The following is an 11,067-nucleotide window of genomic DNA, read 5'->3' on the forward strand; positions in this document are numbered from 1 at the left end:
CACATTTCTCTCACACACTGCAGCTGCATACATACACACTCAAACACAAACATTAAATAATTAAACAATCGTTAATCCACTTCCCCGACATAACGATTTAAACTTTTACGTGTCCTTTTTTACATTAACCAAATAAACAATCGTTCATCCACTTCCCCGACAGATTCATGCATGCATGCCTTAGTTAGATTGTACCCTTGAAATCAAAACCCAGTTCACATATATGGTTCTTAAATTTAGAAGAGCTTAAATTTCTCACCACTTGGAGCAAATTCTGGCAAACAACACAAACCTAATAAATAAGCAAAAGTGCTTACCTTTAGTATATGGCCATATGCTGTTTGTGTTGCTCGTCAGGTTCGCCCAGGTGGTGCGACTGTCCAGCTCTTTTCTATCCTGGGTTTCGGCACCAAATGTTGTGGTTTTCCTTTTCCTCAAATGAAACAATCTTCAGTCTTAGGTTTTGATTTTAAGAGATAGACTTTTATTTTCCGATCAAATAAAAAGCGAGTCCGCCCTGGTGAATCCTCCCAGAACCAGAGTGTTCCTCCAAAGTCAGTCTGACTCTCTGAGCCATGGCTTGGCAAAAATATAGGCCTTGGTTCACTCCCCTCCATGTTCAAAACAACATGTTGCTGTTCAGGCTTGTAATTTGAAGAACCACATGACATTCCTCAGACCAGTGTCTCGGTCCCATGACCTATTTGACTCTAGGCTATTCATTATACTCTGAGACCCTCTGTGACCTTTGACATGAAACTATGTGTATATACACAGCTGGGTTGCAATAGCAATCCCATGGCAAACTCCTGACACACACACACAGCATAACTCACACACACACTGCATTTGATTATAATGATAAATTCACATTTATGTAGATTGGGATTAAAATAAATTTCTTCAAATGAAGTATTTGATTCCCTATCAATCAAGAATATTTTGATTCCCAGACATCTTTTGTTTAGGTCTACAATTTTGTCTTTACATTATTTGTAATAGAGCTGCATGATTCATGCTAAAATGTGAATGAGGATTTTTCTCCATGGGAATTGAGATCCCGATTCTCTCACCCGATTCCCTTTTTGTTTGTTTTTTTAAAAACATTTATTATGCAATTTAAAATGTGTTAACTGTTGAATAGCACCTGTGCTTTTTGTACTATCAAACTGGCCAACCTTATAACTTTAAAAACACTTAAAGGCTCTCTAAGCGAATCTGCGAGACGTTAGTTATTGTTGACGTTTGAAAGTGTTTTCAAACAGACGGAGCGTAGCTAACTCCTCCTCCTCCCCCTCCCCCTCCCTTCCGTGCTTTCATGAACGCGCCCAACCCCCACCCCCAAATCCTTTTTGTCGTTTATTGGCTGGAATACTTTGTTTTGTTATGCGATGCTAGGTTTGTCCACTTGTTGATATTGCCGTTTGTGAAGCCTGGGCTGTCTACAGAGATCGCGTTTTTTTACAGTTTGATCAGCGGACAGGCAGCAAGCAGATAGTGAGGAGATGTTTCCGGTATGTAACAAAAAATGTTTTATGGTCTAAAACGCTTCAATTCGCTTAGAGCGCCTTTAACCTTTAAAAGATGATCAACATTTTGAGGCATCAGAGAGAAACGCAGATATGTTATAATGTTCCCCTCGTGCTAAAAACCTTTTCTAATGGGAACTTATGGTGGTGACACAGAGGCCGTTTCACAATCTGAAGGCTGCAGCCTCTGGATGTCGCATTTGTAAGCTGCGCATCATAAAGACTGTCTAATTTCAAAATATTAACAATTAACGTTATAAAGTTGACTACTATATAGTTAATCATAAATTGTTGTAGTATGTTTATGACTTGCGAATGTAATGCTTCTTTAACTCAATTGAATTCGAAGCCTGCATATGCAACCTCTGGAGGCTGCAGCCTTCCGATTTAGAAACGTACGGAGGTAACTAATTTCCTTGCCTTCTTTTGGAACCAATATTGTTGCAGTGGTCGACACCAGGGGCCCTTTTCAGAAAGATGGTTAAGTGCAAACTCTGAGTTTGTTAGCCCTAAATTAAAGGGAAACCCTGACAGGGTGTCCACGGGGTTTTAAAAAGTGTTAAAAAGTAGGGATGAGTATTGTTTGGGGTTTTTTCGATACTGGTGCCAAATCGATACTTTTAAAACGGTTCCGGTGCCTAAACGGTGCCTAAAGCGATACTTTGAAAAAAGAGTCACAAAAAGATGGTAGATGAAAGTACAGCATAAAACACAATGAAAATTCTTATCTGTTTGTCATAATTTGTTTATTAATGATTTGCCTAAAGCACCATCATCTTTTAAGACCTGCATTCTTGATTTCTTCTTTATAAGATTTTTGATTTGTGAATTAAATAAAATCTTCTCAACAATCCACTTTGAGCTCAGAAAAATGTTCTATGATTGGTTGTTAATAATCTGTTCAATGATTGGTTAAAGCCTACGTGGCTGCCGCTCACAAAAAGATAAAGAGTTCTAATCGAAAGTGATCCTCCCTATTGTCCATTGTCTGCTACTGTATGTATTTACTGTTTACTCCTAACTGTTATTGTGAAGCATCCTTGAGCTATGGAAAGGCGCTATATAAATTAAACTTATTATTATTATTATTATTATTATTATTCCCTTCGAAGATCAGATCTCTTGAACTCTAGAGAAGTTGCGCAATCATAGTGTGGCTAATTAAACACACTTGGCAAATAGAGCAATAAAATACAGCGTCTTTTTCTTTTTATTTGGATCGACTGTTCATGTGACATCCTCTTCGTGAAGTGCCTTGACGCAAAACGGCATTTGGCATTCACCCCAAATATTTTCTCGGCTTGTGAAACCATTCACGTTTTGACGCTTTCTGCTTGTCTCCGATGAACTTGACACCCGTGACTGCCGCGGTCCATTTCAGGCCGATATCAGCTGAAGTACTAATAAAAACATTAGTGAGGTAATACGTTTTAGCAAATTCTCTGAAGAAATGTTACCATATTAGCAAAATAAGCTGCCGTCAGATCAATTGCGGCATTCATGCGCTCCTCTGAGGATCTCATTTTCCAAATTGTTCTTTTAAGTCAGAATATAAAAATAACCTGGACATAACGTTATGTTCTTACAAAATTTGTTCGAATTGTATTATTAGGGATGTGCAGATGAGGATTTTTTCACATTTTAAACTAATTAAACACAGCGCATATTTTAAATGAAAATGTATTTGGCAAAGTTCAAAAGTTGGCTACATTTAATCTTTAACATTAGATTATTTAATATTTCCATGTATTAATAAAATATTTTTTAAAATGTTTGTTCATTATTACCTTTGACGAAAAACTCAACTCTAAATAAATAAAATAGTAGCTCCAATTACAAACTTGCTTATATTGCTTGTTTATTAATAAAACGAATTCAACGGATGGTATCTGCGTTAAAACACAAACAAATGTAAGATTTAATTGACATAATTTTTCATTACTACGAATGCTTATTTGTTCATTTTTTTTATTAAAACAGAACAACAATAAATTAGTAAAATGACTCGCTTATATTAAACAAAACATTTAACAAAAACGAATAGACGGAAAACAATTTACCCGCCCTATAACATAAATAAATCTAAAGATCCTTAGATTTTTCAAAACACATGATTGGTTTACATTTTTTTATCAATATAAAACTACAATAATGTAAAATTTGAACAAACTCACCTAAGTTAAGCAAAGAAATCAAACTTGAATCCTATGTATAATCAAAGCTTTCCGACTTTCACATTCACGTGAATTTTGTAAGTCAGGAAATTATTTACACCATATGAGTGCAGTATAATTAAACTAGCGATTGTGCTGTGCTTGTGTGATTATGCTTTTTGTGTTACAGAGAGCAAAATGCTTCAGTCAACTGTTCATGCATTAAAGAGGCACCGAAATGAGGCACCGAAATCTGTGTTCTGATTCGGTCCGGTAGGTACCGCCCATATAGGTTCCGGTGCCATAATGGCACCGCGTTTCGGTACCCAACCCTATTAAAAAGTGATACATCAAAACTGTCAAATTTAAGGCCATTAAAAGTGTTACATTTTGCTTAGAGGTATTATTTTTTTCCAAATTAGGTATTATTTTTTCAGACTATCAGGTGTTCTATTCTGATTGAAATTCTATCTGCATTCGCGTTAGTTCGTTTAAATATGGGCTTTAGCATATCTGGGCACATAATCAAAGATATTTCGTCTCTGTGATGTGATCAAGGCCTAGAGTGGAGCCAAATCACGTTCCTCTCTCCACTGTGAGTGTTCTGAAATCACTACGCACCGGATCCACTCTGGGTTTTCTGATTGTATCACGTTAAGCTGAGGTAAAACTTTATTTCAGCTAGCATGGTCAAACTTATAATGCAGAAAGGCTCCGATGTTTTGAAGATCGATAAAGGTGTAAAAGACCAATGGAGATTGACTTGGCTTAGCGAAATGATGAAGATTGGCAAGCCTTTCAGTTCGTGGACTAAGAAACCCAAACAGCCAGGTAACTTGCGTGTCTGCACAGTATGACTACGTTAGGGGTCCTGTATTTTGGGGGTAAATGATTTCTCACGTACGTGATCATCCGCGTCAAGTTTTTTAATGCTATGCTGATCTAGCCAGTGGCTGATACAACAGGTTTGTTAAACTCGTGGGTAAACTTCATGTGGCGCCACAAGAACCAAGAGGCAGATGACATCCAAATCCTGTGAGAGCGATTGACGAGGAATCATAAGAAGAGACTGCTTCCAAAATGTTCTCGCGTGATTTTGATTTAATCCACCTGTCGGTTCTTGCAGTTGCATTTGCGTGTGGTCACAAAAACGTAACATTTGTACATATATTTAAGCACCGCAGTTTATAAACAAGTGATTTTAAGCCATTCAAACACAAACAGTGCTAAATGCGTCCGCTGTTTCGGTGTCAGAGGATCACGCAAGCCGGGCATTTGTTTCTCATTGAGTTTGTGTTGAGTAATTTTGCCGCTTTATTGGCCTTAAATAACACATATGCCTAAAAAATCCCGTCTTTGCAAATATCCTCATATAAACACGACCATTTAGGTCTTAGGAGAAAGTAAACAGCAGAAAAATTGCACATAAAATAGCGCTGCCTCTATTGTAACATAATATTTTCTTGATAAAGGTACAGTCAATTTACAACTTTATAACTACGGTTACAGGCATCCTGTGCGAATTTGTACACGAGTTTGACTCGAGTTACTCGTTCAGGGTTTATATTCATACATAACGTATTATAGCTGTGACTGTAAGCTGTTTTGTGAACAGAACAGACCCTGGATTATTCGTTTACTGAATAATATGATATGAAAAAGTTGTATTTGTTCACATTAGTAAATGCATTATATAACATTAACAAACAATGAAAAATATAGAGTATATAAGCATTAATTAATTCTTGTTTATGTCATTACAGTAATTGACGGTAGTTCATGGGGCATTCACTAATGTTAAGAGTTTCAACTTTTTATTTAAATTATTAGTAAATGCTAAAATAAATACATTTACAATTAATAAATAATTAATAAAAGATTCATTAAAGGTGTTGATATTCATGTTTTCTTTTTATATAGTGAGTTATTTAGCTGTTTCGCTGTTTATCTGAAATGCCCTGCAAACTACAGCTACACTGAAAAAAATGGACTTAGTGGGTCTTTGAATTTAAATAAAATAAACATGTATATGCAACACAAAATATTTATATTCCTTGTGTAAACATAATTTAATTGATTAGGATGAAAATGTTTTGTTTGTTTGTAAAATGAACACATTATTCTCACATTGATTAAAATTGATTGAATTGAATACTTAATGCAATAAAATTGAGTTTGCATACAAAATGGCACCTCCTGAGCAGAAGGTGGCAGTAACGCTCAATGAAAAGGACGTCAACTGCCATAAAAGAAGAATAAACATCGTTTGTTTTGGGCGCCAAAATGAGCAGCAGTCAGTCAGAAGAACTCTCTCAGACGGACACCACGTTATTAAAGTAAGTTCTATTATTTATTTATGTTCACTTTATACGTGATACATCTTCACTAGATAGACAGTTTTTTACAATATGTAGCCATTGCAATGACTTGTAGTAAAAATTAGTTTGGAGGAGGTTGGTGGAGTAAGTTAACGTTACAGTCAGGCTCATAAAACAGCGTTTTAAAAATGTCAGCTGTATAACGTTATTTCACGTTTGGTAGTTTTATCCGAGTTGAAAACTGTCAGCTTTAAGTTGACTTTTGAGGCACTTTTTACTCAGCTGTTCTATGGAAACGTATCAGGACAAATAAAACGCTAACCAAACGTTATTCTGTCCAGAGTAACGTTATCCATGTAAGTAATTTACCAGATAATATCAATTGACTACATTAATAATGACATTGCGTATTAAACAAACTGTCTGCTTAATCAGATTATCAGACCCGCGTCAGTTATTCGTGACTTCGCTACGCCACGAGCAACACTTGATTCTATTAGAAAAAGCTTTTTTAAATGTCTCGCGTGACGTCTTTTATATTAACTGAAAAAAATTGCTTTATAGTGCCACACCTTAAAGCTGACGTTTTCAGAAGAGAACCTTGTTGTTTTAGGATCTAATTTTGTCCAAATTTTGTATGACTGATATAATACTTATTTCATTATTGCTCTGTGTATGTGTGACCTTCATCATTTGAGGTTATGTTTGATTTCACCTCTTAATATTTCCTCTTATAGGTCCATCATCCTTGCACACACTCAAAAGCATTGGTAAGTCATTTCTATTACTTTTGTACTGCTGTTAGGAGCTATATCTTATTTTTGTAACTAATATACATGTATTATTCTTTGACTCGCAGTACTCAGATATACAATGGTTGGTTAATCTGTTTTCAGATAAATGCTGAATTTAAAAGAATCAGTACTGTCTAATGTTCCTGCGTGTCACCTGGACCTCCAATCCAAAAACCTGACGAAACTCTTCTATCAGAAAGCAGGACAGCTAGCAAAAAGACTTGGAACAATCAATGATCAAATGACAGAAGTAAGTAATATAGATTCATAGACAAAAATGTGTAAACCTTGTTGGAAGTACAGAAAATGTAGTATGTTTTAGTTACATCTTTTGGCACAAGGGTCATTAAAACACCTGGGAAGATTTAAAGGGGTAGTTCACCCAAAAATAAAAATTCTCATCACTTACTCCCTATCATGTTGTTACAAACCTTTATAAATGTCTTTGTTCTGATGAAGACTAAGGAAGATATTTTGAGGAATGTTTGTACCCAAACCAATCATAAGCCCCATTCACTTCCATAGTGGGGAAATATAATACTATGGAAGTGAATGGGGCTCATGAACAGTTTGGTTGCAAACATTCCTCAAAATAAATGTCTTCCTTCGTGTTCATCAGAACAAAGACACCCATACAGGTCTGCAACAACGTGAGAGTGAGAAAATGAGAGAATCTACCTTTGCTGTGATTGTCAGGTATGGTAGCACACACTCGAAATGTGGCCTCTTTATTTAACTCATCCCAGTGTAGTAAACGCGCACACACACCTGGAGCAGTGGACAGTGCAGCTGCCTTGCTTTGTAACCCATGTATTTGTAACCAATTGTAACATGCTGTGGCAATGCACATGGGTCTGTATACTTACATTTATATTCGATTGCATTGTACTTATTTCCAATGACACTTTTATTGTAACAGTAATTTTTTTTCTGTTTCTTTAACTAAATTGGTCTGTTTTGTACAGGGCATGGATGAAGTCAGCATCAGTGTGGTCATTTGAAGACACCACTGTTGGGATTTGTGCTCTCAAACAACATGCTTCTTGTGATGAAGAAGAGGATCTTTGTATAGTCCTGGAAGCCATGAAGGTGTTGCAACATCGTGCTATGTTGTTTGAGCTGATGTATGCCTTAAACCTGAGCTATCCTCATCTCCACTTTATTTTGGAGGAAATCCAAAAGATTTGAATGGAACTGCATTGAGCGTAACTTTAACGAACAGTTTCTTTCAGTGAAAGGATCAGAAAGACCGTGCTGCTCATTTTCGACTTTGTTTATCTGTTTTAAGTGTTTTCTCTTATTAAAACATTAACAGTTTGCTGCTCAGAGTCGATTTTGGAAATGGTTGTTCTATTTTGTTTTTGTTGAATCTTTGATTAACAGTTTATACAAATGCTGTAGCTCTGACTTTCTGAAGGAGTGATATTTTCCAGTTTGTAAATCCATTTAAAAAATAATAGTACTTATTGTTTTGCATTTCTCTTTGGAATGCAGTGTTTGTGTTTTAGCACTTCTAAATCTACTGTGATAGTAACTATTTTAAACATTTGGGTCAGTTTCACAGATGGGGCTTTTCCTAGTCCCAGACTTTTGCAATGCCTTAATTTGAAAACATATTGCACTGCCATATCAGTGCCATTGTTTTGTCTCAAGATGTACTCCAGTGTTGTTTTTGTAAGGTAGGTTTGTTTGTAAACTTTTTTTGTAAAAAATATCCTAATATAACTAGAGCCTAGTCATGGATTAATCTACAACCTGTCTGGGAAATTGCCCCTTTGTATGTACTGCATGTGCTGATTGTTGTAATAGTTATTGACTGTTATTGAATTAATGTGTAGTGATTTAAATGAATTGATGATCTGAAAGCAGTGGTTTGCCTCAATATCACTTAACATTTGTTCAAAACTCTTTGCTTTTTATGCCAATGCAAATGTATTTTGTATTTAAAAAAAGAAATAACATTTGGATAATTATGGGTGATTATTCTGGTGTCAGAGACATAATGAAATTGCTTTAGAGTTACATAATCCCATAATATAAGCATTAAAAAAGCATGTTGGAATTAGAGATGAAAATCTAGTCCCCTTACATAATAAAATTACTTAGACATTACAAAATAAATGTGTTATAGCAGGGATTCCCAAAGTGTGGTGCGCGCACCCCCAGGGGTACGCGAGCTGCCACCACGGGGTGCGCGAGAGGAAAAATGTAATGGCGGTCTGTTTCTTTAAATGGGATTTTGCATACAAGAAAAAAATAAAAAATGAACAGTAAACATTTCCTTTGTAATCGCTTTTATTTTAAATAAAAAAACTATAATAAATTAGTTTTTGATAGAAACGTAGAAGACAGCTGCTGTCTTTTTCTACGCACTGCTCTTCTGTTATGCACTGCAGCCACCATATGCGTGCCAACTCGTTTCATTCATTCCATATATATTATAAATATGCTTAACTGGCTAAAATCAGGGAAACTGTCAAGTGTGGGACATCTTATGATGAAGTTGTTAGTCACGAAGGAGGAGAGGGACCAAGAGAGAGAGACTTTTTTATAGCAAAAATAGAAATAATGAAATGTGACAAGACATGGACACGTCTAATGCACAGGATACGCGAGCAATGTGTTTTCATGCATGGTAAAGAGACCGCCAATGAATTATATAATAAAATACATAAATACTTACAAAGACACTGTAGAGAGCTTATTAGAAGCTTTCATTTAATTTAGTTTTAAACTTGAGCTGTTATAATAAATCTGCAAACTATTATACACCTTTTGTGCGAACAGTAAAGGCTTTCGTGAATGATGGGTCTGCACGTTACGCACGCATCTAGAAGGAGAGCGCACTGCTAAACATGAGGAAACTCTCATATATCATCTATTAGCTGATGGCAGTAAGTGTAAATTTTTTACCATAGGAAACTCGAATGGCATCTAAATATCACAGTGGTTAAACGCATACACGGGGGAGCGCATCTACGCTGAGCATAGCTGCGTCTGGTCGTATCCCAGATAGCAAAAAATATCCGCATGGCTTCTTTATGTCGCCAGCCCCAAGCTGTCGGCTATAGGTGCGTCCCACTGGCGGGGATGAAACTTTTGCTGCCGAATACGTCACTCTCATTTGTTGCGAGATACCGCCAGCATGCTGCCGGCGGACCGACTGCTTAATTTATGCAAAAGCGGCTGCAGCGGCGGTCCGCCGTCAGACCTGTTTGCGATTACGCCCTTATGACGCTTACTGCCGCCAGAGCACCGCCGGTGGTCCGAATACGTCACTCTCATTTGTTGCGAGATGCCGCCAGCATGCAGCCGGCGGACCAACTGCTTAATTTATGCAAAAGCGGCTGCACCGCCGGTGGTCCGCCGACTCATTGCTATCTGGATAGTTTCAGATGGTGCAACACACGTAAATATTTTTCACAATGTCAGACGTAGTTGCAACTGCCCCTGGTTATTTGCGCAAGATTAAACATGAGTCTTTAAAAAACAAATCTTTTTAGCTTTTTTTTTGAAGTGTGGATTGGGGGTGCGCCAACCCGGTTGGGGCATAGAAGGGGGTGCGCAGGAAAAAAGTTTGGGAACCCCTGTGTTATAGGAAAGAGAAATAGCACTTTGAGTCAACATATTTATATTAGACTACTTAAAACAATTAAAATGTTTTGGTCTGACACATAAAAATTAAATGAGGAAAATTATTTTGGTTTTATACAATCGGATTATGTGGGACCGATGTACACATTAAAATTACGTAAATTGAAAGGATTTTTTTTTCAGTGTACCTATATATGCCACAGGAGACTTCAATATGGAATTTATGGCAAAAAAATCACCCCTTAAAATGCTATTGGTCTTGACTACATAAAGTGTTAGGTAAAGGAATATGACTTGGCCTCAAAAGCATTTCAGTCAGAAGATTTTTTTTCACTTTAATCCATGTCTATTCTTTTTTGTATGTTATATATGTCAAAATCTGTGTAAATAATAGAAAGGTCGCTGATTAACACTTGCAATTCAGTGTCGTGATGGTTTTAAAAAATATTCTGAAGGTAGTAAAAAAGGTTTTAAAAAGTAGTAAATTTAACTTAAAGATCCAGTATGTCATTTTTTTCAACATAAGAGGGCGCAGTTTCCAACAATAACAAAGGTGAAGCTTGATGACGCTTAGAAAGCAGGTGACGATGGGAGATGTTGTTTTCAATGAGTTTTCACCATCTATTAATGCATCTACGTCGAATTATTGAATCATGACCACGGATGAGGTAATTTATTC

At 36.5% G+C, this 11,067-nt stretch overlaps 1 long non-coding RNA gene across 1 annotated transcript; it reads left to right on the plus strand.

The window, feature by feature from the left end:
• The first annotated feature begins 814 nt into the window (after positions 1-814).
• On the plus strand, positions 815-10,143 carry LOC129435082 (uncharacterized). The gene is made up of 4 exons (XR_008641107.2): positions 815-6,018; positions 6,738-6,770; positions 6,897-7,044; positions 7,760-10,143. It is a non-coding gene; the product is annotated as an uncharacterized lncRNA (long non-coding RNA).
• The last annotated feature ends 924 nt before the right edge of the window (positions 10,144-11,067 follow it).

The sequence above is a fragment of the Misgurnus anguillicaudatus genome, chromosome 22 (assembly GCF_027580225.2).
Source record: "Misgurnus anguillicaudatus chromosome 22, ASM2758022v2, whole genome shotgun sequence".
NCBI lineage: Eukaryota > Metazoa > Chordata > Actinopteri > Cypriniformes > Cobitidae > Misgurnus > Misgurnus anguillicaudatus.